Raw genomic sequence first — 27,069 nt, forward strand, 5'->3', positions numbered from 1 at the left:
AAAAAAACCCCAAGTGTCAGAATGATGAAATATTTCTTGAAGTGGTAGACTGCAGACTTTAGAGACTCTGCTATAAACAGACAATTAAAATTAATTCATTGAAGGAAAATATCTATTAATCTGTTAATTAACAAATGCTGTCTTTCAATAGTATCTCACAACATGACACAGATGATCAACGTGTTTTGTACAAGACTGTTAGGAACAGTCTCAATAGAACCTATAAAATTAAAAAAAAGCAAAAAGAAAAAAGAAAAAAAGAAAAAAGGCCTGTTTTTAAGTATTTCCTGAATGAATCCCAAAACTGATGGGTTAGAAATGGAATGTGTGTTGGATGATGATATGAATTTTGTACAGTGTTTAATTCTTCCAGTTCAGACATTTCAATTTGGTTCTGACTTTTTAATTAGTTCATATTTCTTGGTTTAAATCTGAGTAAACAAAATTATTTAACTCGATTCCTGTGTTTCCAGTGTCTTACAAAGGCAGGTTTTGCAACTGAATCTGAAGTTTAGCCCCTTTGTGAAATTCTGTGTGAGCTGCAGGGAGGTTGGGGAGGAAGGAGTGTGGTAAATGAAACTTGCTAGCCACTGTTGCTTAGTAACTTTCCTCCAATTATAATCCTTATCCTTGGGCAGAAAACAAATTAAAGGTCACCAGAGTGGGTTTTCTGTCACAAATGTGTCATCCAATATTGCTATCATGTGCATACACAGTTTGGGAATAATTCCAGCCCATCTCTAATGTGGTACTGGCTTTCTGATGATATTGGCTGTCTGGGCAATTTCTCGGTACTTTGTGATACATTATTAATTTCTGTACTGCTATATTACTCTGATAAATAGAGCTAAAGATAGATTAAGAAAAAAAATTCATGGAGAAAATTGACTTCCTATTGCCTTGACATCTCTATTTGTCCAAGAGCTAGGCTGAAAACCTGAAGCAAAGCAGCAATGATGTCATTGCACAGAAAGCTAGAGTACACATCACTCTTTACTACTTAAATGGAAAAGATGGGCTCTACAAAGAACTTCCTGATGAACTTCTGCAAATTCTTCCTCACATTCTAGAAGTTTACCAAAGCCTTAGAGTGCTGACTAACAGTTGAAGACACTTAAATTATTACAGAGGTCTGTGGGCCCCTGTGTGATTCATACCAGTGCTTAGTTCTGTATTAAGCTGATAAAAAGTGGTATTCCAGCAGAATTTCAGAAGAGCTGTCTTAGGCTATGATAATGGTGTGCTATGCTGCCTGAGAATTTAGGCAAGGTAGTTCAGGTCTTTTGCTTTCTAATATAACGTATTTGATATTGTGAAATCCTGTTTATATTTGTGTGCAACACAGAGCAAGATAAATTGTATCATTTAGGAAACACAGAGCAAGAGGAAATATTTTTTACATAAGGAGCAGCACTCATATAAATGAGGAAGAAGGTACTCATGTAGCTGAGGACACCAACAAAAACCATCAAGAGCTGTTTTACTCTGAATTTCTCCTACAACACCATCACAGTCTTCTGCTAGCAACTTCTCTCCAGAGAAACAGGTTCAGCATTTGTCACATTAACAGACTTCCACCCTCAGCAAAGGAGTTATTTTGAGCATGACATGAAAATCTTTCACTAACAAGATCTCGGTAGATGAAATTAGCACATCCTCAAGATATGTCCTACACAACCTGTTACTCCACAGCAGCTCTGCCATTTCACACCATTGGTCAGTGGAAGAGAAAAGCAAAAAGCACAGCAGGTGGGAAAAAAATGGGAGAGAGCCCTGGATGCATGGTAGTTGTGAGCAGCAATTTTGCTGTGCTTGAAGCAGAGTGAGGGGTGTGTGATCTGTTCCTGAATTACAGGACCACTCTCACACACAGCTGGAGTGGAGGAGTGCCTGCAGTGCATATTCTGTTCTTCATGCCTCAGGAGTATCCTGTGCTTATGCCACATGAAAAGATAATACATACTTTGGTCCTTTCCATGTCCTTGCTAGACAAGTTGGGGACAGAGATGAGCTCTGATGCTTCACTAAGTTTCCTTGGGCAACAGGAGAAGTAGAGCACAGAAAATTGTTGGAGAAAGCATGAGGACTCACTCATGTCCCACAATAACTGTGGGCTGAATGTTATCCTGAAAGCAGAATCAAAAGATAGAAGTGGTTTTTGTCTCTGCCAAAAAGGGAAAATGAAGTCGTACATAGAAGCATTGGTCCTATCAGAACTGTGCCTGGAATAATAAATGTGTTTCTGTACAGAATCACAGAGTCTGGAAGGGACCTCTGGACATTGTCTACTACAACACCCTACACAGAGAGGTCAACTAGAGCAGTTGTTCAGTATTGTGACTAGCTAGGGATTGCATGGCTCCAAGGATAGAGACTGCACAAACTCTCAGGGAAGCCTGTTTTAGCATTTGACCATTCACAATAATAATAAAAAAAAAAGCTTTTAAAATTTGAAAGGAATTTCAGGTATTTGATTTTTTGGGCCCATTGTCTTGACTCTTTTCACAGGATACTGCTGAGAAGAGTATCTACCCTTTTACTGTCTCCATCAGGTATTTATACAGATTGTTCAGATCCCTCTGAGCCTTCTCTTTCCCAGGCTCAAAATAGTTCCTCCTTTCTCAGCGTCTTCCTCTACATCACATGCTCCAATCCATGGATAATCTTCATGTTCCTTCATTAGACTTGCCCTGTATGATTTTATTGTCACCCTCGTGGCTGCAGCACTCCAGACATAGTTTCAACACTGGTGAGCACAAAGGAGAGTTCACCTGGCTCCTTGTGCCTGCATCTTCATGCCATCCAGGATGCTGCTGCCCATCTTTGCTTTGAGGGCAGGTTCCTGGCTAGTAGTCAGTTTGCTTTGCCCCAGCACCCACAGGCCATCAGGTGCTTTCTGCCAAGCCACTTTGCAGCTGGTGGATCTCCCTGGTCTGTACTGGTGCCTGGGGCTAATCATCGGGTGCACTGTTTTACCAAGATTCTGGTTGTCCCATATCTCCAGCCAAAAAGTCATCAGTCATTCCATGGTCTCATTCAGCAGCAAGCCTACATCCCACTCCCCCACCCCTTTCATTTTATTTTCCTGTAAATACACTCGTAGAAACCCTTCCTGTTTTCCTTTACATCCCTTACCAGACTCTGCTCCAGCTGGGCTTTCATTTTCCTAACCTCATCCTTGCATGATAGAATGTGTCTGTATTCCTTATGGGAGATCTGAAACCAATTCCACCTCTTGCATGTTTCTTTTTTTGTGTTTGAGGTTTGTCTGGAGCTCCTGTTTCATCCATGCAGGCTTCATGGCATCTTTCCTTGGCTTCCTGTCTGCCAGGATGGATCATTCTTGAGCTTGGAAGTGGCAATGCTGGACTAAATGCTCAAACTGTCTTATGAAAATGTAGAGGATGGGGAGGTAAAAGAGAAGGAAAGTAGAAAGAATTTTACTGCCTTCCACTAAGACAACCTATAGTCATGTTAGAGACCCAAGTTCACATGCATACTCCAGCAGACACCTAATTTACCATGTGAAGGGTAAACGAAAAGCAAATGAAGAGCAATTGAGAAAGGCTTGTTCTGTAACATCAAATGAACTGGGCTTATTGGACAGATTCTTTGGATGTGGAAACCCTCAGTAAGATTTTGCATCTCATCCCGCCCCAGAATGAGGCATGGGTATAAATCTGGAACTCTGGCCTGTTGACTAACAGGAGGCTCAGTTCCCCAAAAGCTTGTGCCAATCATAGAGTCATAGAATCATCAAGGTTGGTAAAGACCTCCAAGATTGAGCCTTTGACCAGCTGTCACCTTATCAACTAAAGCACAGCACTAAGTGCCAGGTCAAGATGCTCCTTGAACAATTCCAGGGAAGTCTTTGACATGTAACAGATGTCAGAGAAACACTTGTTTTTCAAATCCCTCTGCAGTTAGGTGTGAGGAGGCACAGCAGACAGTACATCTGATTGTGCAAAACCTCAGATGTTCAGGGAGACTCCTTCAGTTTCAGTGGAAAGGAAGATAATATTTTGAATAGATCTTCTCTTGGAATCTGTTAAGTACCACGGGGTACTAAATTCTGAAGGGATTAAGAGGATACCAATAGTATTCTTATTAATAACATATTCAATAACCGGACTTTTAGGTGACTTTCTTATTTCTATCCTTCCCTGAAGCACGGCACTGAAATTCTAGAGAGCTGCAGCAATCCTGGAACGTGGAGAGAAGACCATGGAGGTGTTGGTACTCCAAGGCAACACACTGCCAAGGGACTTGTCAGTGCAGTTAGCAGGTGGAAGCCAGTCAAGAAACTTGTAAGTAGCTCTGAGGATTGTGGTTAGGAGCAGGCAGATCAGAAAAGTTACTTTATATAAAGGCATTGGTACTCTAGTATAACAGGAACATGATTTCATCCTGCTTGCTTCTCTTTATATCCCACAGGAATACCATACTGCCACATCCCTTTGCAGGGTACCCTTCACTTCAGAGCTCCAGCAGATTTTCACAATCTGCTCGGCTTCTCTTGGCTGCCCAGCTCCCGAAGTGTCTCAGCCTGGAGGATGCAGGCTGTGCCGTCCTTGGGCAGCAGGGTGCCCGGGGTGTGGTGTTTGTCCCCGTGTCCCCCGTGCCGGTCCCTCCGCGCTATTTACCTTCTGCCCACAAGGTGGTAGCGCAGCATCAGATTAATGGTGTAAACACGGCTTGGCTGAGCTCCTGCCCTCCTACCTGACACCTTCCTACTGCTGCAGAAACGTGGGCAATTTTCCTCCCGCTCGCTAGCTTTCTAATTAAAGAACAGCGCGATACATCTTTAGGAATAAATATTTGAGGATAAAGAAGAGATATCTATTCCATGCCCTAAAGGGCTGTGTGGAAAGAATGAGTGATAGGGATAAAATCATGTAACCCAGCCTGGAGATTTTGACTTGTTTCCAGAGCTGGGGAGGCCAGATATTATCGAATGCTGCTCCGGGGTGTCTGGGCTGCAGTGGTCCCTATCATCACACTCGAGTGGTTGCAGAGTGTGACAGATTGTCCTTTCAAGGCCCACCAGAATCCATGTCCAGCAGCTTGTAGGACAATAAGCTGGGCATCTCTCTAGTGAAATATTTGAGGTCTTTTCTAAAACTACTTTAAGTGACAGTTTTGTCCTTGGCTCTACTACTACTGGTTTCACTACTGCTACTGGTTTCAGACAGTCCCATCTAAAACCTTCTTTGACTTTCCACCCCTTGCTGCTACACACCACACCTGGCAGCATAACTATGACAGGTCAGGAAACTACTTTGCCATTATTATTCCCTCCATTATACAAACAGCTTTTTCTCAACCAAATTGCAGCAGTGCAATGGTGGTTCAGGAGCTGCTGTGCCATCACAAACAAGCAGACATTCTACTTACAGCAGAGGGTTACAAGTGGGGAGAAACACATTAAACCAGGGCAAAACCCATTAATCCATCTTATCATAGAGTTATGCTTAGTTTCTGATGGTGAACAAGGTCTCCTGGCAGGATCGGTGTCTTATTTTTCAGTCTGTTGTACTACATGAGGTAAATTTCCCTTCAAAACATGTAATTCCCCTTAATGTTACAGAGATAACTATTTAGAAAGTTATGTAATAACAAAATACCTATTCATTTTCATACCATTATTAAAATATAGCCGAGCCAATGAACACCTCATGAGGATTCATCCATCCTCTTCATAGAATTTGATCACAAAATAAAAGTAAATTTAAACAATGTTTTTTGTAGAGTCAGTCTCTTGTTCAATAGAAAATCAGAGTAAACCCTTTGAGGTGACTTCCTACCCCAGCAACTTGTGCTCAACTCTGGGATATATCACCTAATTAAGTAGTGATTTTTGCTGGAGACAAAGAGGTAGGAAGAGAGCTTTATCTCCTAATTAGTGTGGTCTCTATCATCATGTCACATAATAGTTAGGGCTGATTAGTAGGGCCCTCTCTAGACTGCCTAAATTGCTCTCTCTTTCAGCAGGTCACCAAACAAAGTGTCTCTAGCCTCAAATCCAGGCTGCTGGGCATCCTACACAGGGTTGAGAGGACATGGTGTCTCAGTACCAAAGAAATCAAAAGAAGGTTTTCAACCTGGCTGGTACCAAAACCTAGTAGTGGAACAAAATTCCTTTGTTTGAGTTTATTTACCAGTATTTCTAGGTGGTCTCCCATCAAAGTGCTGGAAAGTCCTCCTCAGTGTCATAGGGACTGCCCACAGCCCTCACAACCAAGACAAAGTGTTGCACAAACTACGCAGGCTCTTTGTTCCCTGGGGCATCACTTCATACCATGGGGCTGACTACAATCCTTCATCTCTTACTGTAACTGTAGTAGGAGGCCTTTATTTATGTCAGAGTACCCTTACAGTGTGCTGATAAAGTATTACAGAGTATTCCAAGGAATGGACATAGCTGTCTCCAAGAAATGGAACTGCTGTTCCAGTCTGGTGAAACTATCCAGTTGAGTGAAAATACTTGCACTGATAAAAACAGCTTTGCCAGTATGCTCATGCCACTGTTGGGGATCTCACACTCCTGACAGACAGAGCCTGGCAGGAATTTGGAGCATAGATGGGACCTAGATCAAATGAACAATTTGGAGTTAGAATCATATAGCAATGATCCTTTCAAAATACTTTTATTTACAGAAAACCTCAACTGAAATAAAGTCTCTTAACAGGAGGTCTTGATTACTTTTCCATTTCCAAACCACACATCATAATGGGGATGGAATGTGGTTACCATAAATTGTTGGTTTACAAATCATCACTGACTTGTTAGCAACAGCTAGGATGTTAGAGTTAGAGCAACAGTTTGGATGTGATAAAATAGCAAGGGCCCATTTTTCATGGCATTGTTGGAATGAATATAAATTAATTCTTCCCAGAGATTCATTGTGGTGGTTGTGGTAAATAACAAACTGCATATTTCCTGCTGATGTTGAAATCAATGGGAGTTTTATTATTGGCATCAGGAGAAGCAGGATTTGACCTTAATAGAAAAGAGAAGAGGAAAAGAGAAAAAGATGAGGAAAAGAGAAGAATGAGATTGAGAGTTCTAAAATGACTAGTGCTTCAGTTGCCTGGGTGGAGGCACTTCAAAAGAGGAGTCTGAAAAGCAGAAAAGTAGAGCCCCTTTTCATTTGGATTCTCTTCCAAATTTTCCTTTGAATTCTCTGTTTGTGAACATTGAAACTGAGGACAAACCAGTAATAATCACTGCTGAAAATGCAGATTTTTGAATTTTCCTTTTTCTTGGAAAAGTTTCTGCCTCTCTAATGGCGCTGAAGGGTTCTCTTTTTGAGTTTTGGATGAATCCTATAAAAATCAGCACAGGCATTTTTTCAGGGAAGGCCGCACACACTTCCTTCCATACTTGTATTTGTGTCATGACACAGATCACTCTCAGTCATTTAACCTTGCTCAAGTAAAATAGATATTTGTTAATAGGCAGAATTAGCAACCTTGCCTCTGTCACAGAGGTAAATCTTTACGAGAGAAATTCTGCATTAGAAATACAGAGACTGAGACCTAGCCCAAAAGAGGTCACTACTCTCATTTAACTTAAAGACTAAGCTATAAAATAGACTAAGACTAAGCTATACAGATTTATGTATTTCTCCTCAAGTACTCTATACAAGTAGAATAAACCACACAAAATAACAATGTATGCATTCTCACCCTGTGGAACAACACATTACAAACATTCATTATCATGTGAATTCAAAGCACTCACCAGCATCACAATTCCTAAATATAGTTGTTTGAACATTTAAAAGAGCAAAACCTGGTCTTCTAAAGTTGACAGAAGAACTCCCAATTACTTCACAGAGACCAGAAGAGATAACTAGCTGAGTAAATTTAATATCAGTGGTGTTATGTTAGTCTATATTAGCTGAACAACTAGTACTTACCCACTTTGATTTTAACACAGCAAACATATAAGCATCCATTCCAAACTGTAGATGTCCTTAAAAATAGCTAATGGGGGTTGCCAATAAATATACAAGGAGCAAATTCAAAGAATAATTCTTCTGTCCAAAAGAAGTATCTGTCCATTTGATTGATGTTTTATCCTTCAATACCCACAAACCCCATCTCCTGAAATACAAGTCTATATTCAAGGACTCTGCTCTTTAAAGCTCACTAAACTACTTCTCACACAGTTATGCAAGGCAAGATGAATTTAACTTTTGTTAAAACCCCCAGAATTTGCAGTATAAATTAAATGGACTCTAGCAAGTGGAAAGGGACAAACCAAGCCCAAAAACACTTTTTTTTTTTTTTTTGTAAAGGGCTAATGGAGTTCATTATTTCCCATCTGAGATATTTTTTTTGTTATCTATGCAAAATTCTCATTAGTTGCAAGACAGCCCTTTAAATAGCATATGTTGTCCCAGTCAGATGAGGAAGGTTTGCAAAAGAAAGTTGTGTCTAATAAATGCAATTTTCCCTTAACAGATTCAGATACTGTTGAACTTTAGCATGTAGGAGCAGATGATCCAACTGAGATTATCACAGGAAATCCAAGAGGAATTTAATCCAATCCTTTGAACTTTCAGTAAGATTACTTAACTGTGAAGTACACAAGGAACTATGTTGACTATTGTCGTATTTGGCTAAAGACCCCTCATTTTACCTAAGCCTTCTCTAGAAAATGATCCTTTATCCCCAGAGTGTTTCTGCTGTTGCTTGAAACAGACAGCAAACACAGTTGAGACTGATACTGAAGGAATTACTCTTCTTGAAGGAAAAATAGTGTTCTAGAAAATCCTAACCAGTCAAAATTTCCCCCTCCCAGAGCAAAAGGTAGTTCGTGCTTCTCAGAAGATGCACTTAAATTTATTAGCTCCATTTAGCTTTTGCCTGGACAGCTTATCCCTAATCTAATCACTGGAGTACACAAGGTCTCTACTGAAGAGGCAGTCATTGCCCATTTCACTAATGTAATAAATTTGTTTCTCATTCCTCCAGAGTGGAACAGAGGTTTTGGGTCCAAAATAGCAAAATGAGTGAATTCCACAACAGGATGGCTTTTCCTCATCAGTGCACTGCTCTACTGAGGATCTCAGAAAGAAGCATTTCAGCTTCACTGCTTTCCCCTGACCACTGGGATGTTCAAAAGAGAAGCACTCAAGCTGGTATCTTGGAGGTGTGTGGTCTTATTTTTTTAGAAATGGATTTGATTGCACTAGATTGAGTTAATTACTGTGACTATTTACACACTGAATATGTCTGGACTATGGTTTTACTAGGTGGTACAATTTCCCAGACTCATAATGAATAAAGGTACTGCTATTAGAGGAATTTCTAAATGTTTCAACATTTCTCTGCGTGGCAGATGGAATGGTTTTGCAATGTAAACTTATCTAACCTAAGCTGCCTTGCTTGCACACCGGTAGCTGACTCACTGTGCCAGCAAGGAGCTTAGTCAGGGCTAATTTGCCCATCTTGGGAGAGTTTTGCAGCCTCTGCTGAATTTCCTGCTCCCATGACCAGAACTGCCCTGCTGGCACTCCTCTGCAGCTGCAGGCCAAGTCTGCCACCTCCACGTTTCAGTGGAATCACAGCTCACTCAAAACTCACTCCTAAGACGTCCCAGTATGTGCCATACTAATACCAGTTAATAAAGTACTTGCCAGACCTACATCAGTTTTATTAAGAGCAGAACAACACAAAAAAGCAGGCTTGGGACTCCAGGAAATACGGACCAGAATATTTAGAGGCTGTGCAGACCTTCCATGTCAGAGCAAGTTGTCTTTAAGTGTACTAAAATTCAGGTATTACAAAGTCATTTTTCCTAACAAGGTGTTTAGGTCCAGTTTGCCCTAATTTTGTATTTTTCATATGTTTATTTGCCAGTACTTGAGCAGTTCAGATAATTACGTTATTTCAGGATTATCCTTTTATCCACAAGCACTTCCACATCCGCTTTCACCTATACTTTTCTCCTTGGACTCAATTCTTGCTTAGAGAATGCCCATATTTCAGCATTCTGGGCCTTAAGAGAAATGTGTGAGTGCTTCTTAAAAGCCACAGTTAATGCAGGGAGCTACTCCCAGTCAAGCAGTGGGCTGGAGGAGGGTTCATTGAGACCTCACGTTTGGGAGGCACTGAGGGAGGCAGCCAGCACAATCCTAAGGATGCCCAAGAAGTTGACAGACTCTGTAGAAACTCCTGTAGAGATCAGAAGATGCTTCAAACTGAGTGCTTCTCACATCCTGCTCTATGGATATAATAGCAACTGTTCAGGCATCTGGTAGCCTTTGGCTATGTGCTTCCAAAGGAGAGTGTGGTGCTGCACACTGGTCAAACAGCACAAAGGCTCTTGGGTCTGTGGTTTATAAATAATGCACAAGCCAGAATGTGGTATTTGGAAAGCTGATGTGTTTCTAATGTATGTAGACGTTGTTGTAAGTAATATCTAAATTATAAACACTCCCCCCTCCTCCACCTTCCAAACAGAGTCCAAAGTACCAGTCCTTGCCAGGGACAATAAAGTAACCCAAGTTTGGAGCTTCTCGGTCGAGATAGTTTTGAGTCATGACATTTCTTTAAAATAAACATCAGGAAATTATCCAAAAAGTGAGATCACCCCACTTTGTAAAATATCTTTTTATCTCTCAAATATTTTGCCTAGTATCAGTCACGTTTTCCTGGAAAACTGTAGTCTGACATAGAAGTTTCCCTGTGCAATTTCAGGTGGATTAATTTCAGCTTGACAAAGTTAGGGTGGGATCAAAACCAACCTTAAAATGGAAGATCTTGCAGAAAGCTAAATTATGGAAGAGCTTCTCCATCTTGTATTTTCTCTCAGCCAGCTCACAATAACTGCGCCTCTACTACTGAACATTCGAGCCAAAAAACAGAAAGACAAAAGCCAAAGCCAAACCAAAAGACAAGAAGCAGAGACAGCAAAGAAGACAGAGAAAGAAGAAAACAAAACTACCTCACATACAGACCTTACTCTGAAAGCCCAAAGATAAGAAAAATAGCCCCTGTAAAAGACAGTTTCAACATTAGGAGATGACAGAAGCAGCAGAGGTGGCAAAGCACCTAACCTGACCTACTGTCAAGAAAAACTAATAAAAAAAAAGGTGGGAAAAATATGGCAAGTTTGACACTTTAAAAGGAAAAAGTAATTTTTAATACTGAGTGTATGCAAACTGACAAAATACTCAGAAGTTGGATCAGATCCAAATCAAAGTAACTCAGCCTATAATGACATGAGAATCAAAAAACGTGTAATAAAGATACTGCAGAGTACTTTGTCTTTTGTAGAGCAAGCCCATTCATACCACCAAATAAGGGAAAAAGCATTAAAAGGAGTTCAGCACAGTGATTACCAAAAGGGAACCATAATGGATGAGAATGGGCAGAACTGGGAGAGAGAGAGGAAAATGGGCTGAAATTAACAGCAGTAGTGAGTGAAAAAAGAGAGGCAGCCGTGTATGAGACTGACACCTGAGAAAAATTGGTAACAGACCATCACATCTTGAAGAAATCCCCGTATCTAACTTTGCTGAGAAAGACTGTATCTCACATCAGTACAACTGATACTATTAGGAAAAGAATTAGCACGTCTTCAGAAAAGTAGATCAACCTTTAGGTATGAAACGGGGAAAGGACTTGAAATGCCCTGAAGGTTGTTTAAATTTCCAACAATACAACTTGGTATAACAAGCATACCACCACTTCCCATAAAATTAATTTTGCCTGTATATTTAATCCCTCATAGTTATATCAGTAAGTCACTAGGAATCCCCAGAACAAAGAGTCAGATATAAATTGATCCATCTGCACTGAATAAAGTGATCACACATCTAATTTGATCAGCTGATAAACCACTTCAGGATCTGCCCAGGAGCAATCCATAGTCCTAATTCCTTGACAGGGAGTGCTACCAAGTATGCTCATCATGTATTTTTGCTCCTATTGAAGAGAAAGGAGACCTTAACCTGTCATTTTGGTGGGAGCAGTATGAGGCCAGCTTTGATAAATCATACCTATTTCAAAGAAAAATTCTGTGCCTTATAGATATAGCCAATCATTTAAAAATCAAACACCAGGGTGCATGAATTAACTCCTTTTTTGTGTATACAGCATCAAATATTTTTCGCATTTCTTCATCAGACTTTGAAGTGTATATCAAAAGAAAGGAAATGGATTACAGGAAAGCAAAATTATCACTACCTATTCTACCCAATGGCAAATGGAAGGATCAAACCCTCAACCAGGTAAAGCTTACTATGTCTTCAGATTGCACATTTATACAAAAGGGACAGCAACCTTCAGTCCTCAAGAGCAAACTCTTTTTCTTCTTGTAGACACCCCATTTAATCTTGGAACATAAATAATAATCCCAAACTTCCTGCATTTTTTCCAACATCTACTACAGTCATCAATGGGAGCATTGAAGGAGGAAGGCAGAGGCACTGGGCTAAAGCTTTAGGCTAAAAGATCCAAGTCCAAGTCCATGTAATTTTCTGTGTCTGAAAAGTGCCCACAATTTTATGGGTAGCCTATAAAAACAGCTGAAGTAATTGTGGTGGTCCTACATTGTTTAGATTGTTTTCTTTCCGCTCCCCAACCTCGCAATGTGAACAAAGCCCTGACAATGATCTATTAGAGCTGGGCCAGATTCGCTACAGAAAACTTTGCACGACCTGAGAACCAGAATGCAGTCACAGCCCCAAACACCTCAGGGGCGAGATGAATTCTTTGTCTATACTGTATCCTAAATGCATCCAAATTATTCCAGTATCCATATATCTATGTGGACCACTTAACTCCCTCTTGAACTCTCCTTAGTGCTTTAAATTGCTTGTCGCCACATGTGAAAATATCTAGCTCATCTAAAATTTACATTCCAGAGTTTTCTAGCACTGATTTCTCTCAGCAGTAAGGTTTCTTCTGATCCCAGTGCCACTGAAACGGTGGGACTGAATTTTGCACAGGTACACAGAATTGTGTGTGGAGCAGAAATGTAATGAGCCCTGGGTCAGAATTCCAGCAGTCCCTTATTTAGGGCATCAGCATGGGGGAGGGCTAGCTGAGATAACAAGGTAATATGATTGCTGCTGCTGGCAAGAGCACAGATGTCAACATTGCCTCTCCTTTTCACGGAAACATACCTGGCTTTATGAAGAATAGGTTAGCAAATATTTTAATACAAATAGCAACCTCAGCAGAGCTGCCAAAGCAGGCTCCAAAGAGACTGACTTGTTTACAGTCTGGACCAGTGCCTTAAAACCTGACGTGCTTATTCAACAGAAAATTAACCCCAAAACGGGTATCATCATTACTGTAGGGAGAAGCTCCAGAAAGATAATATCCTAACTCATTCCAGCTGAACTCAGGACATTGTCCACTTTTTATCACATCCAGTGCCCTTGTAGTCATTCAGAATAAACAAGCAAATAAAGAAGTGAGGTATATCACATGTGATAGCTTGGGTCACTGGGACTGCATAGATGTTTGGATCTAGCCCAACCTCCTGCCTTCACTTGAATTACTACTGGAATCTAACTTCTTACATTGTTTTAAGAGACTAAATTGTTCTCTCTATGTACTTTGGTCATCCCAACTCAGATGTTATCTTTTCCTTTCCCACTCTAGTTTTTGGCCACAAAAAACACACATAAAGAAGGGTGCTGAGAAGAGCCTTTTTTTCCCAGCTGCAGAGTGAGTGTGTGTGTGTGTCTATGGTACTGTTCTCCCCAAAAAGCCTTTGACCAAAAGTGTCATTTATGAGGTCATGTGTTTAAGAGGTTACTAGTGATCCTCATGAAAAAGAATACTGCCATAGATTTGACCTTGGAAGCAGCTTTAATAATACCAAACTGGTGTAGGTTAAAAAGGAGACAAGAAATTGTTTCCAAAGTTACTGTAGACATGCAGTGACAGAAGAAACTTTCACAGGGAATGGTCACTGCTCTGGAAAAGTCACTCTGCAGAGGTGTCATAATCTTTAGCTATCAAATTTCTTGGAAGATGGAAAGACTGGTCCTGGAATTATTATGCAAAGGCCTGTAATACTGGATTTACCAACAGAGACCTCAGTCAGCTTTCATTGCATAAGTCAGTTCATTATGAACAACCCCATGGAGGAACAAGAGACAGAGCTGAAGAGAGACAGGTATGAGCCAGGTCTTTCCCGTGTGACTTGGTGCCAGAACTCTGTGTGAGGCCACACATTGCCCTGCATCCCAGATCTTTGTGAGAAACCGACCTCAGACCTCCACATAACCTGGAAACTAAAGCAACTGGATTTGGATTTCATGCAAGACTTCATTTTTTTTCTTGCAAAACTTTTACTGAAACTAGAAAAAAAGAAAGGTTTTTTTTCTATCACAGACTATTGCTATCCCAGACTACTGGATAATACCACTAATATTAAGAGAGAGCAGTTGTGATCTAGAAGAAAGGGTGAATGTAGGGAGTTATTGCTTGGGGTGGCCAAAGGTAATACTAATTTGTGATGGCCACCCTTGATGACCAGCATGGAGGAACATGTCTTACTTCCTTGTTTAACTACTCTTTCAGTGAATTTGTAGCTGGGCATGCAGGTTTCTGCAAGCAGCAGCATGCCATTTCTTGTAGGGATGGAATAACAATCCCTGTCAAAGCAGGGAACTCTTTAGGAATGCAAAACTGAAGTAACCTGCAGTTATCAGGTCACAGGAAGTTTTGTGGAATAAACACAGAATCCAGCTGGGATTTGGTAAGAACTGAAAGCACATACTCTCTTCCACTGAAAATACCTGCCAGCCCCTCCTTTGTACTGAAAGTGGAACAGAATGCAATGAGAGCTGAAAGGTTTCTCACAGTAACCTAGAAAGCTTTTTTAAAAGAATTGTATCCCTTTTGTAGAATTCTGTAACTGCTTAAAAACAAAACCAGAAAAAACCAACACTGCTTCCTCTTGTGTCCGTATTTTTAGAGTACTATCCACAGAAATTTACTAGAGCCAACCCCACTAAATTCCTTACAATTGTCCCACAAGGGTGGTTCTCAAAGTGAAAAAGGAGAAAAATGCTGGCAGTTTATGTAACGTCTTTTTCACTTATACAATCTGAGAAGATATCTAGGAATTTTAATGGTGTATGAGTCTCTGGTGACAAGAATCAGTCTGGAGAGCTTTCTCTACAAATTCAGCCTTGTTTATCTGCCTCTCCTCTTGTACACTCTTGCCCCATCTCTCTCTCTGCTCCTAAGGCAAAGAAAAAAATTGCATTCTCTTGAAAATCAAAGACTGAACTAGAATGCAGTATTTGAACAACTGAAAAAAAAAACCTTATACATTTTATAAAAGCTACTTCTGGGCGTGTTTTGCTTGAAACAAATATTTGCCTACTGAAAAGTATGGTTGGGTTCAAGTGGAATAGTAAAATGTTCCCTAAATAATCCTTACTCAATTTCCTGCCTTTCCCAGCTTCTTTAGCCTTCTCTATCAAAACTCAGGAGCATAGTCTCCTCCTCTCCCCCTTGCACCATACCTAGTCTGGAATTCTGGACCTAGAAATGCCCAGCTTGTACCCTTCTTGCTATTTTGTGCAATAATGGCTCTACACCTGTGCTATTTTTCTTCCTCACATGTCTGATACAAAATGTTAAGCATCCTTGTGACCTCTAAACATCCTGCACCGTTCTCCAGCTCCTCTTTACGTGATCCAGACTCATCTCCACCCCCTGTTAGAAAATCCTGTGCATGCACCTGGCTTGATTACATCAGCATATCTGTACACAGCTGAGCTAACACATTTCAATGAATCTACTGCAGAAGCAAAAGGAAATTAATACCTTTCCTTCTTTCTGCAAGCCAACAGTTGCTCCACCGTGGTATCAATTTGGCATTAAATGAGAGTTGTCTGTGAATGCATTTCACTGCTACCTGAATGCCATGATGTGGAGCTGGAAAAAGCCAGCCTGAAAAGATTTTGATGGTGGCCACTAAAAATTAAAACTATTTAATTTCCCCATGCTTGAAACATCACCTCCTATCGGTGGTTTTTTTTTTTCCTTCCTTTTTTACTAGATGAAGTAGCCTCATATTCCAGGAGTGATATGTGAGTAAAGGAAAAGTTGTATGAGAGACACATACCACTCCCTGAAAGCTGCTACAGAATTCACATTACATGCAGACAGCCCATCAGTTGTATTTCTCAGGAGCACTCTTACACATATGGCATTTTTCAATATTATTTTACTGTTCATGAGTAGGTGATGCCTCTTTCTTTAACAAGGAGCATGCAGGAAAGGCCAGAAAGAGTCACATGGGTCATATAAATGTACACACACAGCAGCACATTTGATCTGTAATCCTGAGTTTCACTGTGCATACACAGACCTTTTTCCTTCAAGGGTAGAGGGCTAATGGATTGCAAGGTTCTGTAAATAGCTTCTGACTTCTGCTGAGCAGGATGAACCAGTGAACAGAAACACGTGTTCATCACAGGCTCTGGTTAGCTGAAGAGAGCAGCACTGCAGGAAAACAAGTGTTACTAGGAATAAAAAGTCTGCTCCAGATTCTTGTTCTGAACTTGACACCAAAGTACCAGGAAAGTCTCTGTGGGAGAGTTTGGAAGACTTCAATTCATGTCTGGTGGAGCAAAGAGCAGTTGTAAAATCTCAGGAGATGAGGGCCACCCAGAGTGTGTCAGTTTATCAGCTGGACAGCTGTGGTGTGTCTACAAATGCCAAACCATAAGCACATTGGCAGGGGAAGCAGGAATTGTGGCCAGCACACAGAGAAGTGGCTCCTGAGTTTCTGAATTGCCTGCCTCTCTGAGCACACTTATGGTCCAGGCCAGCCTGCCAGCTCCAGCAAGACTAGAGTGCAGCAGCCCAGGGACATAAACACACCTCACACCTGGCTCCACAGCCTTTGGGAAGGGCTCTGGATTAGAGAGGATGGCAGTTTGGGAATACTGCAGCACTCGGCTCAAGTCCCTTCATTGGACAGGGCAGCAAGATGAGTGTAGAAGGAAAGACCTCTTTGCTCTCTAGCTTGAGAAACAGCCCCTTGGGAGCTAGGAGCAGCATAAGACAGGGAATTTCTGGTGGTAGAGAAACCACTGAGAGGCTTGACCAAAAGCTCTGGGATCACAGGGCTGGGAGCAGAGCAGTAAAGCCACTTTAAGGCACCAAAGTGGCCTTACAAAAAAAAAAAAAAAAAAAAAGGAGAGCCATGTGTCTTCCATGCCAGAGAGAGTCACTTGTTGCTGATGGCCATATTTTCTACCCACTGGAAAGCTGAAAATTGAAACAAATTACTCAGGAGAGGAAGGCAGAGAATTGTGCCTCACAGAGAAATTTGGGCTACAGGGACAAGAGAACCAATGTCAACAACAAATGCCCGAGGAAAATGAACGTGAAGTAGATTAACAATTGAATTGAGTGTTATCTAAAATATACATAGTATTTTATATCAGTCTTAGGTGTCCTTCAGATACTTTATCAGCTGTAATATTTATGATTATAGTAGTAGCAGTAGCAGCATTAATGTATCAATAGGCTGTGAAGAGATAAACTCTATTCCTAGTGTATTCCTAATAGAGTTCTAGTAAGTCCTAGAGCATTCCAAATAATCCATTCTGAAGTCATTGACTAGGGCTTAGTTTGTTAGGATTTTAAGCTCCTAACACTGGAAGCAGGGGCAGAGGATTATCCAGGCTTCTTAAAATCCTCTAACCGGTTAAGTGTTAGGCAAAGGCAAAGGAAAATAGATGCTGGTTTTGCTGATTCTCTGGTATCCTCAGGCCCAGCTTCGTGGGCTGTTAGATATTCTGGCCAGAAGCTTCCTCTTGCTTTTCTCTACTTTCCTTGGAGAAGAATACAAACCAGTAGGCTGGGATGCACCCTGGAAATGCCTGCAGCTCTTCTGAGGTTAAGGGAGAGGGAAGGAGGTTTTTAGGAACTGACAAAAGATCCAGCCTGCCTCTCCGCTGACTTTGCCTTCTTTGTGAAGAACCAGTGTCCCAAGAATCCTTGAAATAACATGGACACTTCATCCCTGCAAATATGGAGAAAGAGCCTTGGGATGTTATATCAAGCAGGAATCAAGGACTGGTGGTGCTGGATCCTATTGATAAAAGCTCACAGCAACTACTCAAATGTCCCTAACTCCAACTCGTGGTGACTATCATGACCACAACATAGAGAACAGCACAGACTGATTTAAATTTGTTTCCCAGAGAGAGACAAATCAGCATTCGATCCACCCATCAGGTGGGTTGAACTAAATGACCACTAAAGGTCCCTTCCAATCCAAACCATTATATGATTCTATCTCTGAAGTTTTTCAATAGACATTCTGGAGGTAACAATTTCAGAGATGGGCATTGGGTCCCATTAGGAAGCAGGTTGTGATTTGGAATATGAGGGAGCATCAGGATGTGTGCTGCTGGGAGAACAAGGGGACCCCTGACTGTGGTTCTGTTCCTCCACACCTGTCAGATTTCATGTGTATTTCTTAATAACTGACCCCTGGTCCAGGCAGCTCCTCCAGGCTGGTGTGAGGGAAGGCAGGCAGGGCTAAGCAGGCTCCAGCTCTGGCCATGAGCACAGCTGCCAAGTGGCACTGTAAAGGAAAATGTTAATTGCCTAGAAAACATGGTCCTGCCACTCCGCTGATGAATCCTTTCTCTCTGTGAATCAAGAGGATGTGGGGCCCACTGACAGAGGATGGTCATCTTAATCCCTGGATCTTTCATCATAATCACAACAAAGCATGAAAAAGGGGAAAAGAACACCACAAAACCAGCCTCACTTGCCAAGTCTTTACCTGTAAATGCCACACCTATTAAAAGAATCTTTTGGCTACTGAGCAGTCAATTTTGCCTAGAAAGTGTGAAGAGAATGAACTTCCCCTTTGAAACTTTTATGGGAATATCCAAACACTGTCTTGTAAAAGAAAAAATATCCATCTTATTAGCTACAGTGAATAGCTACAGATCCTGTTAGGACAGCTCTAACAAGACAGAAGGGGGAAGAGGCTGATGATTAGTCATTAATGAAATGCAGCCACAAAGAAGATGACAGCTATGACTCTAGCATGTTTTGCTGAAGAAAGGGAAGCATTATTGTCATTCCAGAAAGATTTGGCAAGCCTCCACTCTGAATACAATACAATACTGACCACCCACGTGTGGCGAAGATGTGCTGAAAATGAAGCAGGTAGAGAGAATGGCCACGCAGCTGAGCAGAACCTGCCTTGTAGAAGAAGGCCTAAACCAACTGGTTGTTCAGCCCAGCAAATCAATGGCTGCTGGATCTCCCAATGATTATAAGTTCAGAATCCCAATGATTATAAGGAGAAGTATAAAACTAGACAGAGAGAAGAAATTTGAAAATCTAGACAATAACAATGTCAGTGGCTGCACATTGGCTAGGACTAAAGTTAGGCTGGAAATTAAAAGGTGTCATGTGTCTGTAAGAGTAAGGGGAGCTTTGGTGCTCCTCTCCCTGCAATCCCCACTCTCTTCATGGTCTCACTGAGTGTCTGTTGGTATTTCTCCTATGTAAATATGAGCCAAGATTAAAAACTGGCTGTCAGACTGAATGGGGTCTCCAGCTCCCATGGTGCCCAGGAAATCACATTCAGTGAGTAGCAGCTGTCCTTCTGTGCACTAGGAGTGAGCAGGTTTTTCCCTGTCTGTTAATCCATAGTAAAGTCAAAGGGCTCACATTCCATCCCATTCTTTAACACAGCATTCAGATTTACAGAGCAGAACAACACCTTTTTCTTTTTTTTTTTCCTAAAAAGAAACCCCACAACTCTTAATGGCAAAACCACCATGATTTTCCCTATAACAATGAAAAAGACATAAGGAAAATCAGATTTTTAATAAGGACATATAATTCAACAGAAACACTGAAGATGAGGCTGGATACTTTAAGATTATCCGCCTTCCAGTACAAAATTTGTTTCTTACTAACTGCTCTGTACCAATTACTAAAATATCATTCATCCATTCTATGCACTGCTTTCATCTCTGTCACACATTACAAAATGTAATACCAAAGATAAGAAACCATCAACAGCAGCTCTACTGCTCTCAATAAATCTGCTTTCTACTCCTCTAAGAAACAACACCAACATCTGAATTAATCTTTAGTTATTTGCAGTAGCAAATCCTTATCTAAAGTCTGAATTCTGGAATAAACTCATATAAACAAGACTAGTGTAAGAATATTGAAATGCATTTTATTTATCTGCATGGGAACATGCTATTTTGCCCATAAACAAGGGAACTGTAATATTTAAATATTTCTCTAATACAGTCATAAATCTCTCACAAATGAATGTCTGAGCTCTCTCTTTGAACTTTATCTTGCCTTTACAGAAATGTATTGTCTATGGTTTGGTCTTTTGATTTTTTTTTTTTTTTTTTTTAGTTGTCTGCTGGCAGTTTTGCCTGCTGTCTGTCTTGCAGTTGTCTGTGACTCGTTGAGTAATCCTAGGTTACAAATGAAAGCACTATGTCTACAAACATAGGTATATAGGAGGATTTACACTGGGAATACTATATACTCATCATCCTTATCCCAGGTCTAATGAAGTCAGAAGCAGTTTTTATCCATTCCATTTATTTTAATTAAGCTTTCTAAAAGAGACTGGCTTTTTTCCCCCATCACAATAATAGAGCTGAGGAGAAATATAAAACTCAGGATGGTTTTTAGAATGTGTTACATAGGTCTGGTGAAATGCTTATCTCCATAGCTTAACACTATAGAAAAGAAAAACAAAACAAAACAAAACCAAAACAAAACAAAAAAAATTCACTAGATTCTACCGGGTCTTGAAAAAACCTTGTACTGGAATCCAAGAATTTCACTCATTAGGCTGTGGTACTATTCAGAACACAGCAGCAAAAAGTTAAATGGTGATACCGTGACATTTATTCTATACTGCACCAATACCAAAAGCCTGGAAAGCCAGCCACTACTGCAAGAAGGTTCTCCTCTAATCTGTATATTCTATACATCTCCCCTGAAGTTTCTGAAATTTCTGTAGGGAGGTTACATTTTCACTTTCTGTTCTGCTGTCCGTGATCAAATGTTATAGTGCCAGATGTCAGTGCTGGCCATGAGAAGATTCATATGTTCATAAAATGAATGGATAGTATTGCTATGAGACAAAAAGCTGAAGGAAGGGAAAAACAACTCTATTAACAGCACCAGAGAAATGAAATTCTCAATAGCCAGTATCACTGCAAACCCTGTTTCACCACAGCTTTTAAAAGGGCTGTATCACAAGACACAAGTCTTTGCCAGAGACAATCCCCCTCGTTATCCAAGGCGAAGCCTGCAGGGAAAGGTTGGACAGACTCAGCTGGCTCACTGAGGTAAGTGCCTTGTTATCCATTCTGACATGAAGGAAGTGGGAGGGATCCCCCAGAGAAGGGCTCCAGAAGACAGGCGAAAAAATCTGGCGGAAGGAACCCTACAAGCAGACAGGCCTGGGGAATTGGCAGAATATACATGAAATTATTGCTAATGCATGGATTAGTAACAAAAGCCCAGAACAGATGGACTCTTGGGATCCAGCTTCAGATCAATAGGAGTACCATTCCCCATCCTCTAATCCCATGCCACCCATCCCAGGCACTTTGAGGGCCAGTAGGGTTCTCTTCCCATATACTTGAAGCACATCCAGCCATTGTCACTTTCAATACCTCTTTGTAATGTCTGCAGCCCTAAAGTCGCCCTGTAGGAAGCAGCTGCTGTATGAAAAGTGAAAGAGCTTCCACTGGAAAAAAAACAACTTCTGTTATTGAAAATAGTCATTACTTCACCACTCAGCATGCTAAAACATTAAAGACAGGAAATTGCCTCTCTCAAATCTAGTATTGCTAGACATATCAAAAAGTACATAATATTTGCAGGGATCCATCCTTGCTACTCTCAGTTTAAAAATCAACTTGGGCCCCCTGTGGAGGAAGCAAGCAACTCTAGGAGTACATCTAATGATACAGAAACCAGCAGCAAGGCCAGAAGTCTGCAATGAAGAGAATTATGAAGGCCAGAAAATCTTCATAAAGGAGCAGGTCATTCCAATGATGACAATCACGCCTTCTATGGAAGACCAGAGCCCAAAACAACCTTTGTGCTCCCATTTTTGTGGGTCATCAGAAAAAAAAAGGGGTGATGCAGCAGAAAACCCAGCAGACCTCCTAGGTCATCTCAAAGGAATATTGTTCCTACAGTTTTACCAGTGCCTTATTGTGACATGGAGATCTTTCCAGTCATGCTCTCTGAGGAGTATTTACCTCAAAATGGTTATTGCAAACTACCACAAAGCACAAGCCAAAATCTGTGAAAAAAATGTCAAAAAGAATTTTCCTCAAAAGGCACTAAAGCCTGACTAAGAAATCCTTGCAGTTTTCTTTTCATCCTTTTCTTTTGGCCATGTTTTTATGTCTTTTCCCTGGACATGTACTATCCTAACTCAAAGCCAAATAAATAATAATAAATAAATGTATATACACATCTGTAGTAGGGTTACTGAATGTTGAGGAGGGGAAGGAAAATTTATCAGGTCAAGTTTTCAAATCAGAACTAGATCTCCTCCTAAAAGATACCATCTCAATCAAAATGAAGAAATTTGTTAAATAAAGCAATTTCTATGGAATAATTTATGGCTGGGATCATACAGGAGGAGCTCCAAATGAAAGGAAAAGATTCAATACAGGTCAGTAAAGGGGGACACAAAACCATTTGCCTCTCAAACAGGAGAGGTTTCATCCCCATGGGAGTTGGGGCATGTGGTAAACTTTGAATTCAGCTGGATCCAAGAGCCAGTACCACTGAGTTGGGATATGGCCTCTGGCCTGAGCGAGCTTCTCCTGACCCCCAGATTCCTCTGGGGTCTCTGTCCAGGGAGAGAGGCAGCCAAGCTGCTCTGTGCCATACCAGACCACATCTTCTTTTGGGCTTGTGGGTTTTGAGGTGGTTTTGGCATAAAGGAAAGCAGTAACTGAGCCTACATGAGTGTGCTACTGAACACAAGCACAGTCCCAGAGAAGCTGTGCCAAGCCCAGTAGCCTGTCTCTGACAATAAGTGCCTGATTAACTCTTTAAACTGAAGGGAAAGTACACGGTATCAAACTCCCAGAGCTCCTTTCAAAGCTCTGCATTTGGCAAAAGGAGTTCTGATAGTGTTGCTCCTCAAGAAATACAGAACAGTTCATATGGGAGAAGCAGCATCTCTGAGCCAGGATGTGTCATTTCCTCTGTATAGAAGGTCTTAATGGGAGCAATCTTTGAATCATTGATGTTCTGGGGTACTGCAAAAAGAGATATCTCAAAAGAGAATATACTTGCATTTAAAAGAAAAGGAAACCAAGACACACCACAGACTCCACAAGCTCCCATATTCCCTTGAAATACTTGCTGTAGGAAATCTGATTAAATGAACAGAAGTTGTTCTTTCAACTCTTCCAGAATTAAAATCTGTGAATTTCTGTTATCTATTCACCTTTTCATTATTAAATGTGTAGAGGGGCTTAAACCTCAGAAACCTCAGGAATATTTTTAATTGAGAGACAAAAAATAGTTTCAATTTCTTAACATATAACACAGTAACTCATCTCAATCTTTCTTGCATCTGATCTTTATCACTTCTAAGTCAAGGGCCAAGTGTGTAGTAGAAAAAATAGAAATTACTTTAATCTATACTGGAAGAAATTAATATTTTTTTCTAGTTGACAGACTGGCATGAACCCAGTAGAACAACATTAGAGACAAATCTCAGAGAAGGTTATTTATTCTTATTCTGCCACAGTACAAATTTCCTGATGAAGCTGGAGTTCTGGAATGCTTGACCAGATCTCTGTGAACCTTCTTACCAAGGCTGAAATTATCATGAATTACTGTTGTACTCATTAGTGGAGGTTCTTAGAGACATTAAGTCACCTACTGGCTGACCTTCTGAAGCAGTAGATTTACATCACCCAAGACTCAAAAAACACCAATATCAGCATTTAATCACTGAAGATTTTATATAAAGCTTGCCAAGTTAAATCAAAGGACTGAATATATCAGTCTAAGAGACCAATATTCACACCTGCTCAAAAACCTCATTATTGATTAAATTTTGCTAGCTGGGTTTCCTTTTAGCAGATTTATGCCAGGTTAAAAGTGACAGCAACCCCTGATGGTATAATACAACTTCAATCACTTTTAAAAAGACAGTTCATTTTTGCATGCAGGCAGATAGCCAAAAGGAGCATTTGTGTTGGGACTAGAAGCATTTGAAGCATCAGTGGCTAGTTCTTACTTACATCTGAGAAAATGAGTATAGGAAAGTTGAAGAATGCCAAGGGTAAAATCTCAGCCACACTAAGGTTAAATGAAACCAGAACTTCTACCCTGAAGAAGTTTTTTCAGCAAAAACTCCCTCAAAGTTTTGTAAAAATTAAAGTGGTGTGCTTATGACAGTTACATACATCTTAACAGGCAAGAAGTGTGCATAAATGTTTGAGGGTTTGGGCTAGATTCATTCAAAAGTAAGTAACAAAATTGGAACAATTATTCCCTTTTCTTCCAGACTCAAAAGTTCAGGCAGTAGATGGAGAAGATGGGCTCTGACCCTTATTTCCACCTTCACAATGTAAGTTCTAAGTGTACCAAAGAAAACAGCACTGCTCTTCATTATGGTGTCTTAACAGATCCTTTCAATAACTAATCCCATAGATTTCCTATGATTTTCCTTTCTATTTCTTTTCCTCAAAATGCCTGATGTAACTCTGTCTTTAACTTACCCATAACAAAATAAACATGACTCCTCTTCCCTGCTGTTCGTTTTTAAAATTCTGCAGCTTCAATCTCATACAATTCTCTGCCTTTCAAGCCATCAGCAGAATTTCCCTAGATGTGTACAGCTACAGTATATTTTGTTCTTCATTTGTGTTGGACATGAAATTTTAGTTTGGTGTTATGCATTATGGAGAGTCTGGAAGGGAAGGTTGTTCTCTTTGCACTTGGCCCTGAGGATTGGCAGCAACACTGCAAAATGACTTTATCCCCAAACCAGATGTTCAAGTTGTTTTAATAATATCTTATGTTTCCTTCACAAAATAAAACAAAAACTCACTGTATCAGAATGTTCCAGTGTTGCAGCAATGGGATTTTTGCTGTCTGCATTTTGCCCACCAGATGGTAGCACTGAAATGAAATCAGAACTTTTCTTATCTAAGCACTTATCACTCTCATAGGTTGGACAAAATTCTTCCTTTGCAGCAGTGGTAGGATTTAATTGCAGGTAATTCCCTAGGGCATCTGTATCCTACAACCTTCTGTATTACCTGATACAATAGAAACATAAGTAAAATGGTGTAAGATGGACCCTCTTCTGTCATGGATTAGGTGTCATTTAGTTTACTAGCAGTTTATATCCTTCTTATTTTTTTCTTCTCCACTTCAATTTTGTTTCTCATCATTATAAAAGAGACTAGCAGAAGGAATGCTGTTCACATGTCATGACAAACATTAGCAAAGTTTAAATTCAGTAAAGTTGAAAACAGCATTGATTTTCTATGAGAACCTTGTTCTTGGTTGAGAAGGTTAAAGGCAACCAGAGGACTGCTAAAAACACATACAGAGTGTAAAGTGATGTCTTAGAGAGAAGCTACATTTTGTCTCTGTGTTACCTGCTTTTGTATCTTATTCATGGATGCTAAACTGGTTTCCTTTTGTGACAAGAACATTGCTCAGATGCTGTGAAGGGCAGTTTTTCTCAGCTCATCATTCTAACAGGCAGCCCCAGGACCAGAGATAACTTCTCCCTGAGATCCTTCAAGAACGTCTATGCATATAGGCTTTCAGAAAGAAAGAACTTTTAAACACATCTAGTGAATTAAAATTCTTACTTTTTTGTTTGGAGTGCTTCATTCAAGCTTCATCATTAGCAGATTTCCCCAAGAAGAAAGGCTTTATTGAAAGCATAGTGATTTTTTTCACCTGACTTAATTCTAAGCAAGTGACTATCCAGTTCAGGCTTAAGCATAGTACTCAAATTCTATGAGGAAAGCAGTGCAAATATTTTCAGTGAGATTTGAGTCAGGACCATTTTCTCTTTGGATGTTTGTTCTTTTCCAGGTTTTCTCTGTGTAAATGGCCAATATATCATTGTTTGCAAACCATTATCTAACACCATCAAGTTTTAGCAAACACTTTTTTAGTCCACGGGAAGGATTATTGTCCCACATTTCACCATGAAAACAAGGCACTCACATAGTACTGAAGATGAAGCTGACAACTATCAAGTGCTGCAAGAATAAGTCTTCATGAAGCCTAGCTCTACCAAAATTACTGATTTGCTGCATTTTTACAGTCTTGTGTTTTACAGGCAGTGTAGACTAATGGCATGTCATTAAGGAGAACTCCTGTATTGTACTTAGTTTAGACCTTAGCATTTTGTCTCCTTTGTTGGGGCAGACCTGTCTGAAATTAAAATTCTTGAGAATAAAACTCCAAGGAACACATGGAAGTCATGAGTTTTCTGGTAGGATCAACACAAGTCCCTGAGGTTTAAATGTAAATGCCAAAAAAAAAAAAAAAAAAAAAAAAAAGAAAAAGGAAAAAAGGGCTAAGAAAGCTTAGCAAATGGTTTGGTGGAGAAGACTACAAATGTCTGGTAAGTATCTTGGTACTATACCATTTGAGGTAGCTGCTGGATTCCTGCCAAGCTTTGAAAGTGAAATGAACCTAGAGTACAGCAGGTTTAAAATATTTTGAATCTGTGCCATCAATCTGGAACTTGAGCAGTATTACTCAATTTTCCATACTTTCTGAACCTGGCTGCACAGTAAGAAAATTTGAAGTGGTTTTCTATAAACCTGGGTGGCTTCATGTTTTTTTATATAGAAACCATCTGAAGTGTTGTTTTCCCTGGGTTTTGACCCCAAACCAGGCAAAAGTTGGTCATTTCAGCTGAATTTCCTTCTGTGGTTTTGGATTCCTTCCAACCTTAAGCTCTCATTCAGGCTGTAGAAGGTTCATACGTGCCTTCTTTGTGAACCTGCTGAGTTTACTCATCTCACACAGTCAGAACTCAGA

Source organism: Haemorhous mexicanus, chromosome 5, assembly GCF_027477595.1.
Source record: "Haemorhous mexicanus isolate bHaeMex1 chromosome 5, bHaeMex1.pri, whole genome shotgun sequence".
NCBI classification, from domain to species: domain Eukaryota; kingdom Metazoa; phylum Chordata; class Aves; order Passeriformes; family Fringillidae; genus Haemorhous; species Haemorhous mexicanus.